This window comes from Cryptomeria japonica, chromosome 8 (genome assembly GCF_030272615.1).
Source record: "Cryptomeria japonica chromosome 8, Sugi_1.0, whole genome shotgun sequence".
Taxonomy (NCBI): domain Eukaryota; kingdom Viridiplantae; phylum Streptophyta; class Pinopsida; order Cupressales; family Cupressaceae; genus Cryptomeria; species Cryptomeria japonica.
In genome coordinates, this window is record NC_081412.1 from 81,278,223 (window position 1) to 81,291,891 (window position 13,669).

Sequence of the window (13,669 nt, forward strand, 5' to 3'; positions counted from 1 at the left end):
TCACCACAATTTGGGATTGTTGCTTCCTCACATATTCTCAATTCTCTTCAAATAGACTAATAATTGGATTATCATGATCACTCCAATTAGAAATTTTCCATCTTTAGCTAAAACAATCTCTTACAAAACCATTTTTTTAATTTCAAATTTGCTTTTTATTGGTTGTTTTTGTAATCTTTCTATTTTCCTCCATTTTGAATTTGATTTGTTGCTAGCTCGAATCTTGCAACATACAAAACCATAGGCATAATAAGTATCCCAAACAAGTTATTACTTGTTATTCCCGTAGCTCCATTGATCTACATCTATTTTGTAGAAACTATAAAGCTTTGTGTACCCTTTGTAACCTTTTTGTCCTACATGTCTCCTAACTAAGATTGTTGCAAAAATCAAGTCTCAAATACTTGTATTCATTTACCACTTGCAAAGAGTTTACCTTAAATTCAAAATTTATTTTCTTCCTATCTCTTTTCAAAGCAAAGATAATGGTCTTGGTTTTGTTGATGTTCACGTGCATCCCCACTTCCCAACAAAATAGCTCCAAAGAGTTTACATTTTCTTGTAGATTGTTTGTTGATTTTTCCACTTAGGTAAGGTCATATGTGTATAGTAGAAACTTGATCATATAAGTGGCCAAGGGAACACCTTCATCTCCTTTCTTATCTAACCATTGCTCTAACTTGTCTATGTATAACCCCAAAAAAGTGGTTGACAATGGGAAGCTCTATTCGACACCAATGCCACTTCCAAAACACTCAGGTAGACCATCCCTTATTTTGATTTTAGCTCTCAAACATGATAGTGGAGTTTATAGATAAATACCATATAGTTTTTCAAAAAATTCAGCTCTTCCATTTCGTCCCAAAGTTTGTTTCTATGTGTTGTGTCATATGTCTTTTTAAAGTCAACAAAACAAAACAAAAGTTCATTCCCTTGTTCATCTCAAGCTTTTCCAACCATGTGCCTAGGATGTAGGACATGCGTACTTCAATATCACCAACAAGAACAAAGATGCTTCTACAAGAGAGTATGCAAGATAATGAGCTTCCTTAAATATTGAGATGTGAGATGCGCGATATTTTACAATGTACAAGTTATTTTCTTATAAAGGAAAGGTGAGATGTGGTATGATAAACTACCTTGTGACAAACATTAAATCCTTAATGCAAATATAAAATGTTTAGGTAACTAAAAGTAAATGAGGTGGACATGGCCCCTGTAGACACTGAAAAATGTATTTTTCATCATCACTAATTATTCATCTTATTAATTAAGTAACTCTTCAATTATTCAATTAAGCTAATTATTTCTTCTCAACTAACTCAATCATCACATTCAACATTTCTAATTATTGATTTTCTATTCTCTAATTAATTAATCATTTAACCCCTTTCTCAAATATTAATTAAATATTATTTATTTAATTAATTATGATTAATTCCTTAATTAAATAATCTTATTATTTAATTAATCACATTTCTAATGTTTAAATAATTTCAAATTATTTAAATTAATTAATTAATTAAATTCCTCCAATTCCCCCCAAATTCAAATTTCAAATAATTCCATCTAATTTCATTTCTATCAAATTCACAATTTCCCAAATGTGGATTTCAATTAATTCCATCTAATTCCAAATCATCAAATTCACATTTCACCAAATTTGAATTTCAGTTAATTTCATGTGCATTTCAGCATTCGAAAGTTCAAATTCAAATCTAAATTGAAAATAAAAATCAAATTCAATTCCAAAATTCTACAACACATGTTGAAATCGTGACTGATTGATCAAATCAATTGACTAACCAGTTAACTCATTAATCACCCCTTTTCAATCCAAATCAACTTTTTCTGACTAGTCAATCAATTTAGTCTTCTAATCAATCAATTCAGTCAACTAGCTAGTCTATTCAGTCTACTGGTTAATCAATTGAGTTCACTCTCCAATCAAAATTGTTAACAAACCAATCTATTAAGTTAACAAATCAATTAAGATGAGTTCACTGATCAATCTAGATTAATTGACTATCAATTAGGACTTGAGTTCAAAATCCCTCCCCATCTGTGTTGAAAATCTATATAAACAACATCAATTTCTCAATTCAAGCTAGAATCACAATATTCAAAACAATTATCTACTTTATGCAGGAAATCTCAGTGCAATACCTGAGAGCCACCTTCATACACAATTCAGAGAAGAGCAATGGAAGCCTTGCTACATCAATTGAGGGAGTTTAATTTAGAATTCATTATTTATTTCAATTGATCTTTCATCATTCTATTGTTATTTAGGAGTAATCTTAATTAGATTTAGAGTTGTGATTCGCTCTTTGATATCTGATTATGTTATTTATGCTTAATTTACCCCTAAGAAATTTGGTGAACCTTACGTGAACCTACAATGATTGATCTATCTTTTCTAGTTTTTTAATTTGTAGGAAGGTCGTATAGAACAAAAGAAAAAATGGAATGCGCAATTGATTATGCAGAAATTTGCAATTGCACATATTAATGTGCAATTGATGTTATTTTGATTCACATTTGATGTTATCATAATTCACAATTGATTTAAGTAGTTTGCAATTGCAGGCTTAACCCAAAATTTTATTTTTTAATGTCGTTTTGGCTTTAAATTCATTTGCGAGATTGACCCATTAAAATATTTCAATTTTGGAAAAGTGCATTTTTAGACATAAAATGTTTCTAACTCCATGGCAGGCAAGGTAACTTTCAAAATTCTAGGTGCAAGGAGGAGGAAACAACACAACAGATAGTTAAAAGCCCATCAAAGGCTTATCAAAGCAGAAAGACAATTTCAAGAATTTGAAGAAGGAGAGGTCATGGCTTCGTACCATCAAATCATAAACAAAATCCTAGACAAATTCAACATTTATGATGATATCAAAGTAATGGGCAACCTCATCTAGAATGACTTCATTGAATTCGAAAACTTCTCTCTTTCGTCTTTTTCTGTTGTTTAAATTTTTTCCAAAGTTGCAAGTTTTAACTAATGCGCAATTGACCTGACAGTAATTCACATTCGCTTATACAAAAATTCACAATTGCTATTTGTAGACACCTAAAATTGTCATGTCTAATTAAATAAATATTATTTATTTAATTATCTAAGCCTAATTCTTCTATTAATTAAATAAATCTTTATTTATTTAATTAATTCATTTATCCTCTTCTAGCCTTATTTCTCATTTAAATAAATACATTTATTTATTTAAATTATCCTTTTCCTAAATTAAATAAATATCTTATTTATTTAATTATCCCACTTCTTCTATTAATTAAATAAATCTTTATTTATTTAATTAATTCATTAGCCTTTTCTATCTATGACACATGTCATTCATCTCTTAATTCCTACACTACCTACCTCTTTCATTATTTTACTATTTCTTCTACCTACCCTCTAATCATAGCCGACCTCCTTTTACACCTCTCAATCTTATCCCTCCATTTCATATTGTGTCTTCTATTTAAGAAGATGCTTCCTTCATTATCAACCCTAATCAAGCATTCTAATGACCTAATCGACAATTGGGAGGACTTGACTACACTACGATCCTACTTGCAACCACATTCCGTTCTTTGTTGAGCTCTTGTGCACATAAAATCTGAGAGCAAATATATCAAGCAAGATCAATGGAGATAGGAAGAATGAAGATCAAAACCTTATTGGACATGTGATGGTATAATCTTTGTGATTTCATTTGATTTGCATTGTCTTAGGTAATCTTCATATGTTATGGTGGATCTTTGTTGATTGTTAGGCTAGGGTTTTGTGGTTGAATTCATTTAGCCTTTCAATATTGTTGTTATTGTTATCCATTTTCACCATATACATTTTGGCATGCCTGGTGGGACCCTTGTCCCTTTGCATTTAACCTTTTTTGTTGCAGATTTTGCGTTTTGAAGTTGCAGATCGAACATTTTTCGACGACATTTTAGGTTTTTTCCGCGTCTGCGAACTTTCGGATCGCGTCTCTGATTTTCAGGAGCGTCTGCGGATACCGGAGTCGCGTCTATGTTTTTGACAAGTTTTATTTTGTAGGTCTCAGACAGGAACGTCTGTGTTTTATAAGCGCGTTTGTGTTGTTTCTGATCGCGTCTGTGTCATAGAAGGGCGTTTGTGATTTTTGACCACGTCTGTGAGTCATAGAACCACGTCTGTGTCATACAGATGCGTCTGCGTCGTGGGTAACAGCGTCTGTGTTTTGAATGTTTTGGAATTTTCAAATTTTCATTGATTCTATTTTCGGATTTCGTACTTAGGGTTTCAGATCTGGTTTATTTTTGGACTAACCCTTTCAGATCTAGCTAACTAAGTTTGTGCAGCTCGCCTTGGAAGCTAAAACGTTTTGGTTGAAGGCCCCTCTTTCACAAAGTCTTTTGGGTTTCTAAAATTTACCTAACTTGTGTGCTTGCAGGAAGGGGTGATCATTTGAAACAACCCAAACTACTAACAACTTTTGTTGCAGATCCTTGGCTAGGGTTTTGAAATTTTGTTGTGTGCCTTGTTTTCATAGATTAGCAAACACTTCCATTGGTGCACTAAAATTGAATCATTGTCTTTTGTGTCTTGAGCAATAGGCTCTTTTTGTTTAATCTTTAGAGGGCCTGTCTTCCCGTGTGGTCATTAGGACTACTAGTGAGAAGAGAACGACCCAAGTGGTAGGGAGGAAAACCCACCTCATCCGAACCACTATAATCAAATGTATTCATGGTGAAAACTATGGATAACGTGTGATGATTAGTTCATACCGACACTATGTCTCCCCATAAACCCATTTGATCAAATTTATTTGATCATTTGTAGGGCATAACCCCTACTGGCTGGGAGCCTTCTGTATTTACAGAGCTGAAAGTGTCGCATGTATGGCCACATGAGCGGATGCCCTTACTAGCACCATTTTGTTTTAGAGGCCCAAATCCTTCTAGTTGTTGGGGCAGGAGGTCGGACCTCTGGTAGCGGCCCACACACATACGGTTCTTAGTAGAGATACAAAGTTCGCCATGGGGAGTTTTCATGGGGACTGATGCTTGGCTGACCCGAGAAGTGAGTGCCGAGGGTGGAGCCAGTGAGGTCAAGCATCTAAGTATCCGCTCTGAATAGCGTAGCCTCGGGGGTAAAACCCTATGTGGGATCAACAACTATTGTCTTGGCCAGCCATAAGAATTGTGCTTGACTTATGTTAAACATTCAAAACATTCAAGACCAAACAGCAAAACATTGTGTCTTTTGTGTCTTCAAGTGTATGCAAAACATTTTTTTACATCAAACAACACACTTTTCTTGGAGTCATTTTGAGTCTAAACACTTGCAAACATTGAGTCCTCATCAACATTGTGTCCTCTTGTCACGAAAAACAGTCACACAGTCGGATTTGGTCACAGCAAAAACAACTTCACAGATTGGAAAAATTGCACGAAGTTTACAGAAACACGTCTGTGTCTGTTTTAACCGCGTCTGAGTCATCTAAGCGCGTTTGTGAAGGGCATAATAGCGTCTATGTGTCTAGAAGCGTCTGTGTCGAATAGAGACACGTCTGTGTCTGGAAATCGCGTCTGTGAAGTATACAGAAGCGTCTGTGTCCAGGATTGAAAATTTTTACAGTCCAGCAAACAAGAGAAATCAGTTTCGGAATACTTGAGCTTCCTAGGTTGTTTCTTCAGGTTTCATCTAGCATTCAACCTGTCTCTGGGTCTCATACAGTCCATCATTGCTTCACATCTCTCATTACAGTCACAATTGTCTAAACTTGAGTCAAAAGGTCACTTGCTTGTCCTCATCATACTTTGTCAACATACTACATACAACTACACTTTGCTAAGTGGTCCCTCATCAAGGTTTCTTACCTTTGGGTCTCATTTGGTCTTACTTAGAGTCAAGGTCAGCTTACCTCATCAAGAGAAACTATCCTCTTTTTGGAAGTCACACCTACTCTACTACTTACATACTTGGTCTTACACTTTGGACATTGCAAGTACACCTCAAGATTCATTTACACTCCATACAACTCTTGGTCTTCCATACTCTTTCCATTTTTCATCTAGTCTTACACATCTTGGTTAAACACCTAGTTCATGGTTGAAACCCATCTTCAAAAATCTACGAGAAAAGCTAAAGAAGCTCAAGAGTCCACCAACATGAGTTCTTATGAGTATGACAATGATTTATTTTTCAATCCTGAGCACACTACATTGCCTGATATGGATGTTTATAGACACATTCCAAATGTGGAAAATGCAGACACTACAAACAACAAGGCTACACACAATGACAATGTGGACAACTTTTCAATACAATCAGCAGATATAGAAGAATCCATAATGAATCCTCATTTCAATAGATTGGTTGAAGAGATAATGAAGAGGGATAGACAATACTTCTTACACATGATGTCACAAAGTGGAGCTAAAATACCTCATGACTTTGACATGTCTCAACTTATGGAAAACCGACCCTTGCAACAAACTCACTCCAACATGGATCAAAGGAGACCCAATAGTGGAGGAAATGGAGGACCGTATATGGTACCTGAATCACCATCAGCTTTGCTTCAAAAACCAGAAGTCCCATATACACATGGTCAAACATATGATACTTACCTTCGAAGACCATTATGGAAGCCTTATGCAGATAGATATGCTCAATCACATGCTCAAGCTATGGATCAATCAAAACAATTGGACACTCAAAGGCATGCTCAAAATTTGGACATAAGGAAACCTCATGTCAAATTTGGGGGCAACACAATAGAACCTGACGTGCCTATAGAATATGGTATATATGCACAAAATAGATATGGAGTTCCTCAACATGAAGCTATACCAAGTGCTCCCTATATGCCGCATCAATATAAACCTCCTCCATATGAACATGTCTATGATCAATATCATCCATACATGCAACAAGCTCCTCCTCAAATTGGTGTCCCAAACATGGGGTATGCTACAAGAAATCGATCGCCACCTAAGAATAATTTGGAGCAACAAATCAGAGATTTACAAAAGAAAATGGAGGACATGAGTACACCAAAACCAACATACACTATGAGAGACATATGTCCTTATCCATTTGATAAGAGCATTCCAATGCCTCCATTTCCGGCACACTTTGTGACGCCAAAATTTGACAAGTACAGAGGAAAAGGAGACCCCAAGGCACACATACGACAATTTTTCATAGCTTGCATAGAGGCAGCGGCAGAAGAAACATAATTGATGAGGTTATTCCCTCAAAGCTTAGGCGATCAAGCTATGGAATGGTTCTCTCAATTACCTCCTGGTATTAAGTCATGGGGTGACTTAGCAGAGGCATTTATTCAACATTTCTCCTACAACATAGAAACAGACATATCAGTCACTACTTTGTGCAACACCAAGCAAAAAGAGGGAGAATCTTTTGTGTCATTTTTACAAAGATGGAGAAATCTAGCCAGCAGATGCTCTTGTGAAATTCCACAGAAACAAATGGTAGAAATGTTCACTCAAAATGTTAACAAGGATATTGGCTATGATCTAAGGAAAGCTTGTTTGTCCACCTTCAAGGACGTTATCGAAAAAGGCTTAGCAACATAAAAGGTCTTAATTGAACAAGGAGTCATTAAAATATTCAAGGAAAACAAAGATGACTTTAAAGGAAAAGACAAGCCAAGATTTTGGAATAAAAACAAGAATACAGTCGATGATGGTGTTGTTGATGCCAACATAGTGCGACCCAAATTCATCTTTTCAGGATCAAGTTCTACAAACAATCAAGTGAATACTCAAACAAATTCTAGATCACGAAGGAAGTACACCCCATTGGGAGAACCACTTGAATCAGTCTTCAAAAAGCTAGTGGCAAACAAAGTGATCACAGTTCCAGATTTTCCTCCATATGAACCAAAGGTCAAACCAAATTGGTGGAATGATGATGAGTATTGTGAGTTTCATAAGAGCAAGGGTCATAAGACAGGAAATTGCCATCGACTGAAGAACATTGTGCAAGATCTCATTGATAGAGGTGACATTGAGATTGAGGGACATTCATCCAATCAAGAACATGAGATGTTTAAGGAACCATTCCCAAAGCATGACAAGGGAAAAGGCAAAGTCACAGATGATCAAGCCAACTATACTAGAGCACCTTACAACTATGATTCAACTATCAATCACATCTCAATGGACAATCATATCTCTACTATTACCATCAAGAACAAAAATCTTGAGAATCCTCCTCAGAGACCCAAGATTGTTCTAAGAGGTGTTGGATCTTTTTCCGAACCTACCTCTGAATGTCATGTTACAACTCGTCGAGGTAAAATTACTTTGCCAAGTGCTTCAACTAAAAATACGGCTTCTTCATCAACCAAACCTGAGTATGACCTTGTAGAACAGTTAGGGAAGACACCCGCGCTCATCTCCATCCTTGAGCTCTTACGGATATCCCCCGCTCATAAAGCTATTCTTGACCAAATCTTGAGAGACACCGCCGTTCCTACTGATCTGAACGTGGACCAGTTTCAAGCCATGGTGGGATACCTTTCCATTCCACATTCCCTTACATTCACAGAAGATGATGACGCCTCTGTAAGTTAGCCACATAATGCACCTTTACATGTTGAAGCCTTCATACACAAACATCGAATAAAGCGAGTCCTAATAGATGGAGGAGCTGGTCTAAACATTTGTACATTGAGCACCATTAAACAATTGGGATATTCCGATAAAGCTGTGAATTCAAAAAATCAAATCACCATCAAGGCATACGATGATGAAGAACGCTCATCCAAGGGCACGGTCACCTTACCTCTAAGAATTGGGCCAGTTACAAAGGATGTGGTTTGTCAGGTCCTGGATTTAGATCTCACTTATAATATATTGCTAGGACATCCTTGGATTCATGAAATGAGGGCAGTCCCATCGACATATCACCAATGCATTAAGTTTCCTCATAATGGAGTCGAGGTAACAGTCAACGGTGATCCTAATCCGTTCATATATTGCAATAACCTGAGATCACATACGGAGACCATCATTCCCAGTAATCGTGAAGCTATTCCTTCTTCAACATACATTGACCCTGAGTCATTGAAACCTTCGACATCAAAACAAGGTGAACTTAAAGGCAAATTTCAAGACAAAGGCATGGGAGAATACACTTTAAATTAGACCATGTATTTACGACAAGTCATGAGCTCTCCAAAAGAACATGGAAGGCCACATCCTAACAAGCAAATATCCATCATGATACTCAAATGGGATCCTACTACCTTTCAAAGATGGGGCGAACTAGAAGAAGAAGATTTATACAAAATGCTCTATAAAGACATTGAAGATGACACACATGATCAGATCAATATACCTTGTGAGAAATATGGCAAAGGCTTCAAGATTCTACAAAAATTTGGGTATGATGGAAAAAGCCCTCTTGGGTTATGCAAAGAAGGTGTTATGGAACCCCTACAACCTGAATCGATTGTAAGAAGAGAACGCTCAAAGAGACTTGGTTTTCTGACTTCCAAGGTCCATACTAAAAGGACAGAAGAGGCATCACAAATCAAAGTTGCCAAAGTTCAACAAGAAGATTACTATTCCACAGATTCCAACAAATGGGAATGGGGTTCAGACAAATCCTCCAGTGACTATGAGCTCACCGAGACATTCAAAGAGCCAGATGAACCCACAGAAGAAGAGGAATTTTATAAAAAGTTTAGAGTTGGTCAAGAAACAACCCATAAGGATTCCGCACAGTCTTCGTCTCAAGGTTCTAGGTCGAAATCACATAGGATGAGGACACCTGTCCCGGAAGGCGCTGCTAGTGATGACAATTTGGATTCGCTTGCGATCGAAACTGATGAGGAGAGTGCCATCGATGACCTCGACAATTGCCTCGATATACCCGAATATAACCATATCTTCACTCTTAGCCCTGCAAACTCCGAAAACATTAAAGGCCTTCCCCTTGTTCACCACCAACTCATTGACTGGGATTATGAAGGACCAGCACAATTTGACACATTCCAAAACGATGAAGCTATTATTGACTATCTTGGCATACGAGATGATCTTCCCCTGGGGACTACAAAGTAGGATACAACATAGAACTCAACAACATGGCATATTTTGGTGAGGGTGTCGGACCTTCCAGTCGCAAAAATATGAAAATAAGAACAAATCAAGGGTCTTATGGCGAAAACCACGCTGTGGCGCTATCTAATCCCAAAAAAGTAAAAAGAAAGGACGTATCTGAGGGCGAAAACCTCTCTGAGGCACCCGAAGATGGAAGGCTCGACATTCTCCCAACATCATATGAGGAAAAGTCATCCATGTTGGTAGAGGAGACTATCAAAACAAACATTGGTACAGAAGAGGTTCCACACAACATATTCCTGGCTCAATCATTAACAGAGTCTGAAAGATCAAAATTCATAAGCTTCTTCAAAGAACGACAAATCAACTTTGCATGGTCATACGCTGATATGCCTAGACTGGATCCAGATTTGGTAATGCATCATTTGACAGTCAAACCGGGGGCAAAGCCAGTGAAACATAAATTAAGGAAAATGCATCCACAAGTGGCATTACTAGTCAAAGCAGAGCTGGAGAAATTATTGGATGTCGGATTCATTCGCCCAATTGATTATCCAGAATGGATCTCTAACTTGTTACCTGTCAGTAAACCAGATCGCAGCATCAGAATTTGCACAGATTTCAGAGACATCAACAAAGCTTGTCCGAAAGATGACTTCCCATTACCAAATATTGACTTGATCGTTGATCTCACAGCAGGTCACGAAATGTTATCATTGATGGATGGATTCTCTGGTTATAATCAAATAAGAATCACACCTGAGGATAAACACAAAACATCATTTACTTGTCCATGGAGAACTTTCTGTTGGAATGTCATGCCCTTTGGGCTAAAAAATGCAGGTGCTACATATCAAAGAGCTATGACTACTATCTTTAATGATCTCATGCATGTAACTGTGGAAGATTATGTTGACGACCTCTTGGTCAAATCAATAGACAGAGATACACATTTGGAGATACTTTCAGTCGTCTTTGATCGGTTGGAAAAGTAAAAAGTTAGATTAAACCCTAAGAAATGTGTCTTTGGAGTAACCTCCGGGAAACTCCTAGGATTCATTGTGTCCAAAAGAGGAATTGAAGCGGATCCAGCAAAAGTCAAAGCTATCTTGGAAATGCAACCACCAAGAAATATCAGTCAACTTCGATCCTTACAAGGCAGACTCCAGTCCATACGAAGATTCATAGCACAACTGGCGGATAAGTGTAATCCTTTTCAACACTTGCTACATAAAAACATCAAATTCAAATGGGATGATAAATGTCAACAGGCTTTCCAGACGCTCAAAGACTATCTCCTAAATCCACCAGTTCTGATGCCACCAGTTCCAGATCAACCACTGTTATTATACATTTCAGCTACTCCAACAGCACTGGGGGCACTCCTAGCGCAACGAATAGCTGACGGCAAGGAAAAAGAAGTATACTATATCAGTTGCACATTGGTGGGATACGAGCTAAACTACACACCAATTGAGCACGCATTTCTCGCCGTGGTCTTTGCTTCATAGAAATTATGACATTACATGCTTACTCATAAGACTAAGTTGGTTGCAAGAATTGATCCATTAAAATACCTTCTCAATAAAGCAACACTTACTGGGCGACTGGCCAAATGGGTAATGATACTGAGTGAATTCGACATCGAGTATGTGGACAGAAAAGCAATAAAAGGACAAGCCATCACAGATCAATTAGCAGATGCTCCCATGATTGATGATGTTCCTCTAAGTTCAGAATTTCCAAATGAATCCATTTTAACAATATCACGGGCAAAGCCATGGCAACTGTACTTTGACGGCTCATACACACAACATGGGGCAGGAGCTGGCATCCTCTTTATAACTCCTCAATGGGATTCTATACCAAAATCATACCACTTGTCATTTCCTTGCACTAACAATATAGCGGAATATGAGGCATTAACAACAGGATTACGAATTGTAGTTCAATGGAAGATCCAGGAACTTCGTGTTTTTGGGGATTCTCAACTTGTCATCCGTCAAGCAACTGATGATTACCAAACAAAAGATGAAAAATTGCTACCTTACAAGCAAATGGTGGATGATTTTAAACAACACTTCACAAAGATAGATTTTGAGTAGATACCAAGAGAGCAGAATCGTGCTGCAGATGCCATGGCTACAATTGATTCACTAATTGATCTACCTCAAAATGAGACCTGCTATGAGTTCTTGGTAGACAACCTTTTGGTCCCTTCATATGAGATAATTCCTACTGAGATGATATGTGTTGTTGGTCCTGAATCCCAGTTATATGGTTCCATCTTCACATACCTTCGCGATAATACTTTACCTCCTGATCTATCAAATAACCAACGTCGTACTTTCATTCGCCAATCCTCTTGATATGTCATTTTAGCTGATATCCTATACCGGCGAGGTCTAGATGGCACTCTTCTTAGATGTTTAGAAAGCGACGAAGCTCAGATTGCGTTACGTGAAGTGCATGAAGGGATATGTGGTCCACATGCTAGTGGTCCTACCTTGGCCAAGAAACTCATCAGGACTGGATATTACTGGCCCAATATGGAGAAAGACTCATATCAGTTTGTCAAGAAATGTAAGCAATGTCAAATTCATGGAGACCTCATACATGCGCCGGCACAAGAACTACAACCACTTGCGTCTCCTTGGCCCTTTTGTTAGTGGGGACTCGATCTCATAGGCAAGATTCACCCTCCTTCCAATGGTCATAAATTCATTATCACTGCCACAGAGTATTTCACAAAATGGATTGAAGCCGTGCCTCTCACACAAGTCACTGGAAAACAAATTGCTACTTTCATCCTTAACTATATCATTTGCCGATATGGTATTCCTAAGTCCATTATTACTGATAACAAGCGTCCCTTCAAAAATTAGGATGTTCGTGAACTCTGTGACCACTTCCATATTTCCCATCGTTTCTCCACACCATATTACCCCCAAGGTAATGGCCAAGCTGAGGCGTCTAATAAAACAATTCTTAAAATCCTCAAAAAGACAGTCGACGACGCTGGCCGTAACTGGCATATCCAACTCAATCCTGCACTTTGGGCCTACCGCACAAGTGTCCGCACACCTACAGGAGCTACACCATATTCACTTGTCTACGGCGCTGAAGCCATCTTGCCTATTGAGGTTGAGTTACCTTCTTTACGGGTCTCTTTGCAAAACATCATCACTGATGAAGACTACAGGGTCTCTCGCTTACAAGAACTAGAACTGTTGGATGAACGGAGACAAATTGCTTTTAATCATCTCAAGGCTTACCAACAACGAATGAGTCGCAGCTACAATCACAAAGTCAAGCCTCGCACATTTGAGGTAGGTGACTTGGTTCTCAGAGAAAACCCCAAGAATCAGCAAGACAGAGAGAAGGGCAAGTTTGAACCAAACTGGCTTGGTCCTTACATCATCACAGCAGTATATGGATCTGGTGCATATCAACTCTCTACTACAGAAGGTGAACCTTTGGAGGATCCTATCAACAGCATGCATCTTCGCAGGTTCTACACATAGCTCGTCGGAATATCCTAATTCGAAAATACAAAAAAAAAATCAAAAAAATTCAAAAA